The sequence below is a fragment of the Mobula hypostoma genome, chromosome X1, assembly GCF_963921235.1.
Source record: "Mobula hypostoma chromosome X1, sMobHyp1.1, whole genome shotgun sequence".
NCBI classification, from domain to species: domain Eukaryota; kingdom Metazoa; phylum Chordata; class Chondrichthyes; order Myliobatiformes; family Myliobatidae; genus Mobula; species Mobula hypostoma.
In genome coordinates, this window is record NC_086128.1 from 40,008,947 (window position 1) to 40,023,731 (window position 14,785).

The following is a 14,785-nucleotide window of genomic DNA, read 5'->3' on the forward strand; positions in this document are numbered from 1 at the left end:
TCCAACTAAGACATAACATCACCTGAGAGAACCATTGTGTCAAAGTGGGAGCAGAGACATCAGCTTTGGTGTGTGTTGCTTGAATTTCCAGCATCTGCAGCATTCCTTGTGTTTGTGAAGTACGATGACATGATGGGGGTGGGCAAGGTAAACAATAGGGTTTTCCCTTGGTAAGTGAGTACTTTAAGGTGAGAGGTAGGAGGTTTAGCGGGAATCTGAAAGAGGAAGAGTGTGGTTGGAAACTGGAACGCACGGCCGGAGAAGGTGGTGGAGGCAGGCAAGTTTTAAGAAGCATTTAAACAAGCACATAAATTGTCACCAAGGCATTGAGGGTTTTGCATCAAATGTGGACAAATGAGATTGGTATAGTTGAGTGCAACAGTCAGCATGAATATAGTGGGCTGAAGGGCCTGTTACTGTCATAAACAAGAGAAAATCTGCAGATGCTGGAAATCCAAGCAACACACAAAATGCTGGAAGAACTCAGCAGGCCAGGCAGCATCTAGGAAAAGAGGACAGTCGACACTTAGGGCTGAAACCCTCCAGCAGGACTGTTCTCGGCCCGAAACGTTGACTGTTCCCTTTTCCTAGATGCTGCCTGGCCTGCTGAGTTCCTCCAGCATTTTGTGTGTGTTGGCCTATTACTGTGATGCACAACTCTGTGACTGTAGCCCAGTGGAATGAATGGTCCCTTTATTTTAATTAATCACAGTTCTTGTTTGCCTTGTCCTCAACAAAATGTAACAGCAAGGATTCAGTGATCATTTTACAACATTACAAGATGAATGCTGCTATGGTTTTCCAACATCCTGAGTCTGCCAATGCTCTGAATGAAGCAATTTACTTCAAAAACACTCTCCCATGTCTTCCAAAAAACTGCAATGTGCCTTTGGGTAATTACTACCCTTGGGGTAAATTATTAATAATCATAAATAGACAATAATCCTGCTGGAAAGCATTTGCCATTCAGATTGAATCCAATAAATCAAAAACGGTGAGGAAGAATTCGCTGGGTTTCATCATAGTCTATCCAGGAGCAGAATTCTGCAATAACATAGACTAACAAAATATTAATTTCACTTTTAATGTAGCTGTCAGCTGCAAAAGCTTTTCATTAAGTTTCATTTTCCCTCAGCAATGTGATAAAGATTTAATTATGGTTTTACCTGATACAGATATTGTAATGTTGAACAACAGTATTATTGGCTTCATGCAGTGATACTTCTAGCTTTTGTTCCTATTAATTCAACAGTAGATGTTGTTATCAATCTAGTCTCAGATTTCAGTCACACATTTCATGTATACATATAGCTCTCTTCACTGTTAAAACCTAATGATCTAAAACATATTCAAAAAGACCCTGCATTCAGCAACAATGATGTCATAAGGCATTATGTTAAATTGTTCCTGTTTCATATGTTAATATGTTCTTAGTTTGCTGTCTATAAACATTTAAGTATTAACATAAGAAATCAGAATGAGGGAACATCTGACCTCTCGAGTTGGCTCTAACATTCATGGCTGTTCTACATTCCCACAATGTTTTTGCCCTCTCCCTGCATCAAATATTCAGTAGTCTAACAATCTCGGTCATGAACATGATCAATGATGATGATACACTGCTCTTCTGGGCAACAAATTCCTAAGATTCGCCATTCTAAATTTCAAAGTGAAAGAAATTTCACTTTGTTTCAGTTCTAAATAGCTTGCTTGTTATTTGAGATATGACTACAGTTCTCGACTTGTCATCCAGAGGTAACATCCTTCCTGTAATTACCTGCTGAACACTAAGAATCTTGCATGCTTCATTGAAATCACCTCTCATTCTTCTAACTTTGTGCTAATAAAACCCCAGCGTATTCAATCTCTCCTGATGTAACCGACATACCATCCTAGAAACCAGTCTCGTAAACCTTCCTGCACCCCCTCCAGGGTAATTTTATAGCTAAGACTAATATTGTACACAAAGATCACAGCTAGTCTATAGATAGTTGTAGTAAGAGGTCTTCACGCTGATCTTCAGATACCCTTACAATAAATGTCAATATATCAAATGCCTTCCTAATTGCCTGCTACATCTGCATTATAGCTTTCAACGATCCAAACAATGAAACCCAGATCTCTTTGAATATCAACAGTTCCCAGTTTCTCACCATTTTAAAAAATCCCTCTGCTTTCCTGTTTTCCTTCTGAAGAGGATAACCTTACAATTTCCCACATTTTACAGTTCTCTGCCATCGGTTGATTATATCCTGTTGAAGTCTATTTGTATCTTCATCACTACTCCCACTTCGTCTGCTATCATCAACAAATGGCGCAGCAATGAAATAAGATTTAAAACATGTCAATAAAATAAGAAGCACACAATAGAATTGGAAATGTCTTAAAAGGAGCTTTCATTATATCTGTATATATTTATCTGGATAAATTACAGTCCACACACGCAAAATTTAGTTTTTAGCAGCTTGTAAAGTTGTAATTACCATTTGGTTTGGAGCTACAGTGGTTGCTGAACTTTTTTTCAAATTTAGAGATACAGCACGGTAACAGCCCAATTCACTGTCCATTAACACTCATGTAGCCAATTAACCAATTAGCCTATTAACCCGTACGTCTTTGGAACGTGGGAGGAAACCGGACTATGCAGAGGAAACCCGTGCAGTCACAGGGGGAAAGTACAAACTCTGTCCGGACAACAATGGAGTTGATCCTGAGTCACTAGCGTTGTAATAGCATTTTGAGAACCACTACACTACTGTGCTGCCCCCAGACCTGGGCTAATGATCAGGAGATATGAGTTTGTATTCTCCCACAGTAGCTGAGAAATTCAACTCAAATAATTAAACACAATTTAAGATTAAGAGAGGCATAAATAGAGTGGACAGACAGTGTCCATTTTTCAGGATGGCAATAGCTAATACCAGATGACATCCTTTTAAGGTGAATAGAGGAAAGTTTAAGGGAGATTTCAGAGGTAGGTTTTTTTTTACGGAGAGTAACGAGTGCCTGAAATACACGGCCAGGGGTTGTTGTAGAAGCTGATATACAAGGGGCATTTAAGAGACACTCAGCACGTGGATGAAAGAAAAATGGAGGGCTATGTATTGAGTAAGAGGGTAGGGATAGATTGATCGTGGAGTAGATTAAAAAGTGGGAAGAACATTGCGGGCCGAAGGCTCTGTATTGCACTGTACTGCTCTATGTTCTAGTTTGGAACGAAAGGCTCTCTCTGTAATGGGGATCATGCAATGTTTCAGATTCAGATTCATTTATTGATCGCATGTACATTGAAACATACAGTGAAACCAACATAACCTAAGGCTATACAAGTGCCGCTACGCATTCTGGCCCGCAATGTTCAGTAAAGCAACACAAACAACAGCAACAACAAGAACAAGCCCCTTTCCTTCCACCCATCTACCCATCCACACACAGACATGTCTTCAACCTTCGGGCCTCGATCTTCAGTATTGGCCCCAGGACTCACCAACCATAGGAACTCAGGACTCACACGGAGCTCCGCTGACTTGAAAGATCACTGACCCTGGTGCCTTATGCTCGCGTAGACCTACTGTCCCAGGACTTTCCAATGTGGGGGGGACTTGCTGACCTAGGGGTCACCATCCCTCATCCACAGAGCCCACTGACCTGACATCTGTCCATGGGGGATCACCAGCCTTCTTCCACAGACCTGGACTCTGGCTTCTGCCCCTGACTCTTCATTTACTGCCCTGACTTCGAATTCCCTTCACCCCTGTTCGTAAACACTAACCTGTCCCCTAACTTCCCATGCTGCCTCCAAAGCCATCCCAACAAACCTAATAAAACAAATATACCTGACACATGACCTCAACGGAGAGCATAGCTCAGCACCATCTTGCATAGACTATTGTACAAATCTCCAAGTGAAGGAAGCCTATTATCCTTAATTCATCTGAAAGGCCTTTGTGGGATTCTAGATCTGTTGATACCCTTTAGTTTGAAGGATGGACAGTGAACATAAGTCATTAGTCTTGTAGTGACACTGCCATCCTATGAATGGATAAAGAAAAGTTGGATTCATCAAATAGAGATGTATCATTGGAACAGGAGACTTCACAGTAAATAAAGTCTGAAAATGCCAGAAGTTCACTGCAAAAACTGAGCCCTCGATAAATAAGAATTGATTACACCTGCTGACCCCTTGAATCTGTTTCACCATTCAACGGTTTAGAGCTGATCGTTAACCTCAAATCACTTTCCCATACTATCCTCTGAAGAGTCAGTTGATCTCAGACTTGAATGATGTCCGCAGATGATTAACACATTCCAACATCCCTTTGGAGTACTACATAGATAGGTGACCAGGGAAAGAAAGCATTGCAAACAACATGAGATGTACCAGTTGATACGTCTGTACAACTACATATCAAATAAATAAAGACACACACTTGGAGGTAAAGTTAACTCGTATATTCACTTTGCAGAGAGCAACAAATCAGTGCACATGCGTACGTTATCAGTCAATAATTAGTGCTAAGGGGAGTCATTGTGCTAAAAGAAATAAATCCATACATTACACTTACTCCCTCTTTAGATTAATGTAACATAAAACTGTATATGTAACAGAACATTCACTCTGCCTTTAACAGACCATGTCCAAATAAACATGCTTTCGCAATAACAATGCTTTCTTGAAACTGTTTTTTCTCTCTTTTTAAACAACAGTCGATAACTAACTTCACTATATTAAAGATCCAGTCTTGTGGGTGGCACTCTGTTTTTTTCAGGATAGCACCTTTGGACCTGCGGAGTGGCATCAGGTTTGGCAGGTGTCTTGTGAAAGACAACTTTCTCTGTTGCAAATGTCAGGTTGCTGTTGGTGACCTGATCATCACTGACAGCCAAGTCAGGTGGATGGAATGCGTCCGTCTTGTCGGATGCAGATGACTCAGGTGTGTTCTTCAGCTGAGCATCCAGTATCTGGTCCACATGACATCTCCATGTCTGATCTCCAACATTCACTGTATACATCAGTGCTCCAGTTATCTTCTCGGTAGTGACGCACTAGGACTTCCTGTCAAACCTCAAAGTTCCTTGCTGATTTACTTGGCAACTGGCTGAATTGTTTATTCTGCACTTCCCTCCATAGTTCTGGTTTCAGGAGGTCTATGTGAGATCTCAGATTCCTGCTCATGAACAGAATTGCAGGTGATTGATTTGTCATTGCATGAATAGACTTATGACACACAACAAAGAAGTTGTCCACTTTGTGCTGTACAGAAATATCTTCCTTGTGCATAGCTTTAATGAACCTCTTGAAGGTTTGGATAAACCTTTCAGCTAACCTAATCATTGCTGGGTGGGGAGGAGCTGACTTGAACTGTGTGATGCCATTTTTCTTCATGAATAGTCTGAACTCTTCTGACATGTATTGTGGTCTGTTGTCACTAACAATTTGGTCTGGTAAGCCGTTTCTGGTAAAGATAGTCCTCAGAGCAGAGACAGTCTTTGCCGATGTGGTCGATTTCATTGGTATGACCTCAGGCCACTTTGAAAGAACATCCACAGCAATCAGAAACGTGGAGTCCATTAATGGCACAACAAAGTCAATATGCACTCTTCGCCATGGTGAAGATGTCTGCTCCCACGGGTGTAATGGTATCGGTGGGGGTGCATTTTGAACTTTGTGTGACAAAAGTCCTTGATGATGATGGCTTAGACCCAAATGCTCAAGCCTCCAAGGCTGGAATCAAGACACAGTCTCAACCGGGATCAAGAAACTGAGCTCAAAACAAATGCTAGACAAAATCACTTATCAGTTTACGATTCAACCTATGTTCAGGCGTTTTTTAAATATTTCTTGGTACCCAAAACATGACTATCAACTAGTGGGAACATTCTAAGCCCTTAAAGAGGCTGCACCAGCTATCCATACTCCGGAGAGTTGGAGCATTTAAATCTCAGAAGCGGGCGTGGTTGAGCGTGTTTCGTAACACTTTGTGGCATCCCGGACAGTTTTTAGTCAAGTCTTCAATCTGTTTATCTATTCCTGGCCAGCACACATAGCTCCAGGTGAGACCCTTCATCTTGACTGTACCCAGGTGTCCTTAATGCAGATTCTAACACTCTGATGTGCAGTTTAGAGCGAACTACAACACAAGATCCACACATCAGTGTTCTTTGACATACCCACAATTAGTCTCGTCTCACTGAGAACTCTGGACACATATGTTTGCTATGAGCTGGCCATCCTTGCATGATGATGTCGCTGACTTATGACAATTTCAGGTCATTCCTTGTTTCTCTTTGTATTTCAGAATTTGTTACCGGCAGCTGGTCCACCAGTGCTGTGTGGAACAATTCTGCAGGGTCACAGAATCGTAATTACTGGTTAAGATTTTTCTGCTTATGTTGTGGGGTATTTCATTTAATGGCTTTCATCTTTCTTTTTTAATCTTTTTATTGATTTTCAGGTTCAAAAATGTCGTAACAATAGTAATACAAAGAGATTGGAATTACGTTATTGATAATAGACGTATGCAAGGAAAACTATAGATAATACAAGTATACTAGACCTCCCAAACTCTCGATACAGATAATCATGATAAAAGGAAAAATTTTTTAAAAATCACAAGAAAAAAAACCCCAAAGTAACAAAAAACTAAGAAAAAAAAACTACACTAAACTAAACCAAAAACTGATCGAAACAAAACAAAACAAACCTGGGCTAATATATTACATTGAATACAATCATTAATGTCGTCAACTCTGATCATCTATCCATATATTCTAGGTTAATAAAAAGGATTCAGAAAGGGTCAAGCTACATCAAATGATAGTGTTGAATAAATGGCTTCCAGGTCTCTTCAAATTTAACCAAAGGATCAAGAATGACATTTCTAATTTTTTTCTAAATTTAAACATGATATAGTTTGGGAAAACCATTGAAATGTAGTAGGGGGATTGGTCTCTTTCCAATTCAATAAGATGGATCTTCTGGCCATTAATGTAACAAATGCGATCATCCGACGAGCTGAAGAGGGTAAAGAGCCATGATCCATCATTGGTAAACCGAAAATTGCAGTAATAGGGTGAGGTTGTAAATCAATGCACAAAACTGTTGAAATATTAAAAATATCATTCCAAAACTTTTCCAAAAGAAAGCAAGACCACAGAACATACGAGTCAAAGAAGCTACCTCAGAGTGACATCTGTCACAAACAGGATTTATATGGGAGTGAAAACGAGCTAGTTTATCTTTAGACATGTGAGCCCTACGTACCACCTTAAATTGTATCAATGTATGTTTAGCACATATAGAGGAAGAACTAACTAATTGAAAAATTTTCTCCCATTTCTCTATAGGTAAGTGAAGCTGGCTTTCAGTTGAAGCAGTGTGTTCTGCTGGTAGTGTTTGGGTTACCGTTAGAGATAAGGGGTTGTGATGTTTATGCTTAGGAATGGTGTGTCATCCAAGAAAGGTAGATCTCTCACCGCTGAGTACAGTGGCAGCTACTGAGGGGCTAATAATCCGCACCTCTAGAGACACCCGGTTAAAAGGGGTTTCAGATTGAAGACTTTTCTTCTTCAGCTGTCAACAGTGGAAGACGGGACAAGCCGACAGCATCACCAACACTGACACCAACACATATTCCACTCTCCCCTCCTACCCCTCCTCACAGTCTCCCACCCTGCTCTCATGACTATACCCCTTCCCCACACGAAACCACCATGGTGGGCTTCACAGCTGAACAGGTGAGAAGACAGCTGAAGCGTCTCAACCCAAGCAAGGCTGCAGGACCGGATGGTGTCAGTACCAGGGTGCTCAAAGCCTGTGCCCCTCAGCTATGTGGAGTACTTCGCCACGTCTTCAACCTGAGCCTGAGGCTCTGGAGGGTTCCCGTGCTGTGGAAGACGTCCTGCCTCGTCCCTGTGCCGAAGACGCCGCGCCCCAGCGGCCTCAATGACTACAGACCGGTGGCATTGACCTCCCACATCATGAAGACCCTGGATAGACTTGTTCTGGAGCTGCTCCGGCCTATGGTTAGGCCACACTTAGATCCCCTCCAGTTCGCCTACCAGCCCCGACTAGGAGTTGAGGATGCCATCGTCTTCCTGCTGAACCGTGTCTACGCCCACCTGGACAAGCCAGCGAGCACTGTGATGGTCATGTTTTAACTTCTCCAGTGCGTTCAACACTATCCGCCCTGCTCTGCTGGGGGAGAAGCTGACAGCGATGCAGGTGGATGCTTCCTTGGTATCATGGATTCTTGCTTACCTGACTGGCAGACCACAGTACGTGTGCTTGCAACACTGTGTGTCCGACAGAGTGATCAGCAGCACTGGGGCTCCACAGGGGACTGTCTTGTCTCCCTTTCTCTTCTCCATTTACACCTCGGACTTCAACTACTGCACGGAGTCTTGTCATCTTCAGAAGTTTTCTGATGACTCTGCCATAGTTGGATGCATCAGCAAGGGAGATGAGGCTGAGTACAGGGCTACGGTAGGAAACTTTGTCACATGGTGTGAGCAGAATTATCTGCAGCTTAATGTGAAAAAGACTAGGGAGCTGGTGGTAGACCTGAGGAGAGCTAAGGTACCGGTGACCCCTGTTTCCATTCAGGGGGTCAGTGTAGACATGGTGGAGGATTACAAATACCTGGGGATATGAATTGACAATAAACTGGACTGGTCAAAGAACACTGAGGCTGTCTACAAGAAGGCTCAGAGCAGTCTCTATTTCCTGAGGAGACTGAGGTCCTTTAACATCTGCCGGACGATGCTGAGGATGTTCTACGAGTCTGTGGTGGCCTGTGCTATCATGTTTGCTGTTGTGTGCTGGGGCAGCAGGCTGAGGGTAGCAGACAACAACAGAATCAACAAACTCATTCGTAAGGCCATTGATGTTGTGGGGATGGAACTGGACTCTCTGACGGTGGTGTCTGAAAAGAGGATGCTGTCCAAGTTGCATGCCATCTTGGTCAATGTCTCCCATCCACTACATAATGTACTGGGTGGGCACAGGAGTACATTCAGCCAGAGACTCATTCCACCGAGATGCAGCACAGAGTGTCATAGGAAGTCATTCCTGCCTGTGGCCATCAAACTTTACAACTCCTCCCTTGGAGGGTCAGACATCCTGAGCCAATAGGCTGGTCCTGGACTTATTTCATAATTTACTGGCATAATTTACATATTACTATTTAACTATTTCTGGTTCTATTACTATTTATTATTTATGGAGCAACTGTAACGAAAACCAATTTCCCCCGGGATTAATAAAGTATGACTATGACTCTGACTGTGTGTTGTTTGGTACCCTTGAACTCTATGTCATAATAGTGGGCTCCTAGGAAAAGTGCTCAGAATTGTAATCGGGTGGCAGACATCACTGGGATTCCCTTCCTGTAATTAAAAATGGGGACACAAGAGGCTGATGGTCTGTCACTAGAGTAAAATTTTGTCCGTAGAGGTAGTGGTGGAACTTCTTTACTCCCCATACTAGGCTAAAGGCCTCTTGGTCAATCTGTGCATAGTTGCTTATCAGTGATCTTGAGGCAAATGCAATCAGATATTTAGATCCATCTTTCATAATGTGTGACCAAATGGCACCGATGCCATAAGGATATGCATCACATGCCAGTCTGAAGGGCAGCGATGGGTCATAATGGGTGAGCAGTTCATCTGAAGTTAATAGTCTCTTTGTTTCCATGAATGCTCTTTCATATCTTTCTAACTATTACTACTTTGCTCCTGTCTGTAACAGTGCATTCAATGGGTGCAGCACTGTAGCAAGATTTAGGAGAAACTAGTGGTAGTAATTTACTAGGCTCAAACATGACCTGAGCTGTGACACATTTTCCGGTTTGGGTACCTGTAGTAATGCTTCAGTCTTCTCTTGTGGCTTATGTAAGCCATGCTTGTCAATGACATGTCCACAATGAGATTTCATTCTTGAAAAACTCACATTTGTCTCTCTTTGCATGCAGACCATAATCACTCAGCCTGGTAAGCACTTTACCAAGGTGCTGGAGGTGCTCTTCATCATTCTTGCCAGGCACAATAATGTCAACAAGGTAACATTGTGTTCCTGGGATATTTTGGAGCACTCAGTCCATTGCTCTTTGCCAAATTGCTAGAGCTGATGTGATGCCAAAGACGAGATGATTATTACTGGAACAGGCCCTTGTGAGTGTTGATTGTGAGGAGCTTCCTGCTTGACTCCTCAATCTCCATTTGCAGATAAGCTTGTGACAAGTCAATATTTGAAAACCTCTCCCCACCTGCCAAAGACACAAAAGTGTCTTCTATTCACGGCAGGGGATACTGCACAGTACGCAGCACAGGATTGATGCTCACTTTGAAGTCCCCACATATGCAAACAGCTCCAGCCTTCCCTTTCTTGGTCACTGGGACAATGAGCATGGCCCAATCGCCCCACTCCACCTTGGTGAGAATGCCAGATGCCTCCAAGCTCTGAAGTCCAGCCTCCACTTTAGGATGTAGTGTGTAAGGCACTGGACGCACTTTATGGAATCTTGGTGTTGCTGCTTCAGCCAGTTCAATTCTGGCCTTCATGTCTTTGAGTTTACCAATACCCTTCTCAAACGTGTTCTCATTAGCATTAAGCAGCTGTGACAATCTCTAGTTAGTGCCACTGTTAGGGCTGCAGTTGCCTGTTGATGACACATTAAAAGCTTTGATTGTGTGCCAGTCTAGTTGGATTTTTCTCCAATATTCACATCCAAAAAGTGTTGGCCCTCCACTTTTCAACACACAAAGCTCTAACTGATGTGTTTTATGTCACAGTATACATATACTGTATATACTGTATATACTGTATACATATACACAGTATATGACTGTGTATGTCACAGTCACATTCACTTTGCCTAGGCCTTTAGCATTAACAAGCTCTTTTCTAAAGGTAGCTTAGAAAACAGTCGGTTGTAGTCAGCCTTTGGAATAATGGATGTAGCTGACCATGTATCCAGCTCCATTTTTAGTTTTACACCAGACACATCTATTGTGATCCATATGACTTTGTGATCTGCTTCAGTAATGCTATACAGTTCTAGGCATGACAGCTCACCCTTGTCAGACTCTGTGTTGTTTATTCATTCAGTCACTTTATGTATTTGTTTAGTTTTATGTTTGAAACTTTTCACTCTGTGTGGATTTTCTCTTTGGTTGTGCTTTTTGTCTGACTTGCACACTCTCTCTATGTGACCTTGTCTGTGACACTTCCTGCAAACTTTTTCTTTGAACCTGCAGTCATTTGCATCATGGGAGGAATTGCCACTTCACAACATTTTTGACTTTTGCACCATTCAGGGATATTTTGTGCATTTCACATTCTAAACTCTGTTTCGGTAGTTCTGCTGCATCCTTTACTGTAGTCTCCAATGATATTGCAATGGTCAATGCCCATTCTGAGGTTTGGTCTCCTTCTGACAGTAGCTTCTTTTGAGTGCTTTGACTATTCATGCCACATACAAGCCTGTCCCTTAATGCATCAGAAAGTCCATCTCTAAAGTTATAGTATTGGGTAAGTTTGCACAGTTCTGTAATGTATTCAGAAATGCTTTCATCCTTTGACAGGTTCATTTTGTGAAATCTAAATCCCAGCTATTACTAGCAGTTTTGGGCTCAAGTGACTTTGCAAAATTGCAACAATTTCATCAAATGTCTTGTTAGCTGGCTTTTCAGGAGTTACTAAATTGCGTAAGAGACTGTACGTTCTAGCACCCATGAAGCTAAGAAATGTGGAGACTTTAGGCTGATTCATACTTGTGCATCAAATGTACGCCGTAGGTACGGCGGAGCCGCGTACCCTATGCTGTACTCTACGCCGAACCCTACAGCGTAGCCTAACGCGCACCTCTCCCAAAATGTAACTACGTGTCGTGGCGACGCAGACTGAGCAACTGTGATTGGTCCGCTTGGTAGCATCGCATTTCATCCTACGCTGCAATAGCTTCCCATTGGGCGATTGAAGGGCAGGAAAGGAACTCTGGCTGCAATGCTTTCCATAAAGCTTTACAGACCTCCGAAATTATGGAGGACCTTGTGCTTGATGCCAGTTTGTAGCTAGCTGCTACAGCCTGTTGACTTCCACCTGAAGCTAAAACTCGAATGGTGATTGCCAGTCTCTGAGTATACTGTGCGTACACTGATGCGAGATAAATGGTTGGAGACGATGAACCAAATCGTCAAATCTATGTGCCGACATCCGAAAATATTTGAAATGCATTTCCTCATCCATGTCTTTCAGTGGCCGGACAAGCACAAAAAAATCACCCTCCTTCAGTTTCAGTCGCCATTGTTTGAAGTTTGAGTTTCTTCGTGTTGAGTTTGAACACGAAGAAACTCAGTGGCATAGAAACCTCACCACCAATTATTGTTTTGGTGGTGAATTGCAGAGCGACGCAGACACACCAACGCACAAGTATAAATGCTCACAACGGCGTAGCCCACTTGCGTAGGCTACGGCGTAAACTAGCACGCACAAGTATAAATCAGCCTTTTCTTTACCTCATCCATATCGTTAGCATCACAATACAGTTCCACCCTCTCAATATACAATTCCCAGTCTCATTAACACATTAAATTGTCAACTTTCCTGACCAAGGCCATCATCACATTATCTTTACTTTAGCTTTGCTAGTTGTGTACTCTGCACTGTTACTCGTGCACCCTTTTCTAACATCTGTGACCGTCTATTCTGTCATCATACTGGTTCAATTCAATCTTTCTTCTCGCTGTCTCTGTCTCTTCCGCTGAATTCTGTCGTCTCATAACCGTTGGTGCAGTTGGTGATATCCAATCCTGCTAACCATTTGCAGCAACTCTGAATTTAGTTTAATTTTGATCAGAAGAAGATGGCATAAAATGAACAACAAACTCATGCTGTCCTTTTATGAGAATTGATCTTCATTTACAGACAATGAAAATACATAGAAACAAAAAATATTGTTGTTAGGTTCTATTTCGTAAATGATTACCTTCTACCATCTGCTCTAGAAAATCAGAGCTGTTGTAATTACAGAACTGCAGTGTTCTGGGGAATATCTCAACACAGATTAGCAACTAATCACAGGCTGCTATTTGCTTTTCTTTTGTTTTTTTTGTTATAAAAGGTTAAACGACATCATGTATTCATCAGTTTGGTCCAGCTAAGGTTCTCTTCCTGACTGGTAGCACAATTAACTGACTGATGATTATGTGGGCTAATGGGAGGATGTGCTCCATGAATAAACATGATAATATAAAACATACTAAATTGTATTAAATGCATTGACATGTTGCAGAGTACTTACATTATTGTGTATAGAGCAATACAGCACAGTACAGGTTCTTTGGACTGTGATGTTTTACTGATCTTATAACCTACCCTAAGGTCAATTTAACCCTTCCCTCACATAAAGCTCTCCATTTTTCTTTCATCTATGTGCCTAAGAGCCTCTTCAAAGTCCCTAATGCATCTGTCTCTGCACTACTCCTGGTGATGTGTTCCATGTATTTACCACTCTATTTTTAAAAATCTTACCTCTGACATCCCTCCTAGACTTTCCACCAATCATCTTAAAATTGTGACTTCACATATTAGCCATGGCTACCCTTGGATAAAGGTGCCGGCTGTCCACTCTATCAGTGCCTCTTATCATCTTATACACCACTTTCAAGTAATTTCTCATCCTTCTCCTCTCCATGGAGAAAAGCCATGGCTCAGTCAATCACTTCTCATGAGACATGCTGTCTAATCCAGGAAGCATCTGGTAAATCTCCTCTGCACCCTCTTGAAAGCTTTCACATCCTGCCTGAAATGAGGGGACCAAAAATGAACAAAATACTCCAAATATGGTCTAACCAGAATCTTATAGAGCTGCAACATTACCTCATGGCTTTTGAACTCAATCCCCTGACTAATGAAGGCCAACACATCATACACCATTTTAACTACCCTATCAACTTGTGATCTATGGACATGGGCCCAAGATCCATCTGTTTCTCCACACTGCTAAGAAACCTTTTCACGTTCAACCTTCAAAAGTTTATCATTTCACATTTCTCTGGATTGGACTCCATCTGCCACTTCTCAACCCAGCTCTGCACCCTATCAATGTCCTGTTGTAACCTATAATAACCTTTTACCCTATCCACATTCCACCAACCTCCATGTGTCACGTGACCGGCACAATGAGTATAGAAATGAGTCAGGTTTTATAAACAAACAAACATTTATTAAACTCTGCTCAAAATTAGTAAAAAGAAACAAATGAAAACCTTAACCGGAAGTAAACTGCTATGTGGTCATTGAACAAACTTCCACTCAGTACTAGTTCTTAAAGCCATAAATGCGAAAACAGTCTTAAGGTGGTAAATTCAAACAGTTCTTAGAATGGTAAATTTGAAAGTCCAAGAGATTTATACAGCCCATTAGGAGAGACTTTCCTGAAGTAAAGAATTCCTCGAAGACTCGACGTTACTGCCGATCCCAGCCGGAATCTGCCTTGGCCGCAGGACTCACGACGACAGAAATAAAACGGTTTAAAGGCACTGACCTTTTTCCTCCGTAGACTAGATACTGCACAACCTTTTCTGCTGCTTTTAGCAGAGGTTATCTCATGCAAATCAATCTTACTTGACCGAATTCAATAATGATCGATTCTCTCCAAAATTGTTGAACGACACCTTCAGGTTCCCATCTTCACTCTCCAATATTACTGAAAAGGTACATTAACAAATCTAGCAGCTATTGGTGAAACTGCCGGCCCAACACTTCTGTACCTTACAATAGAAA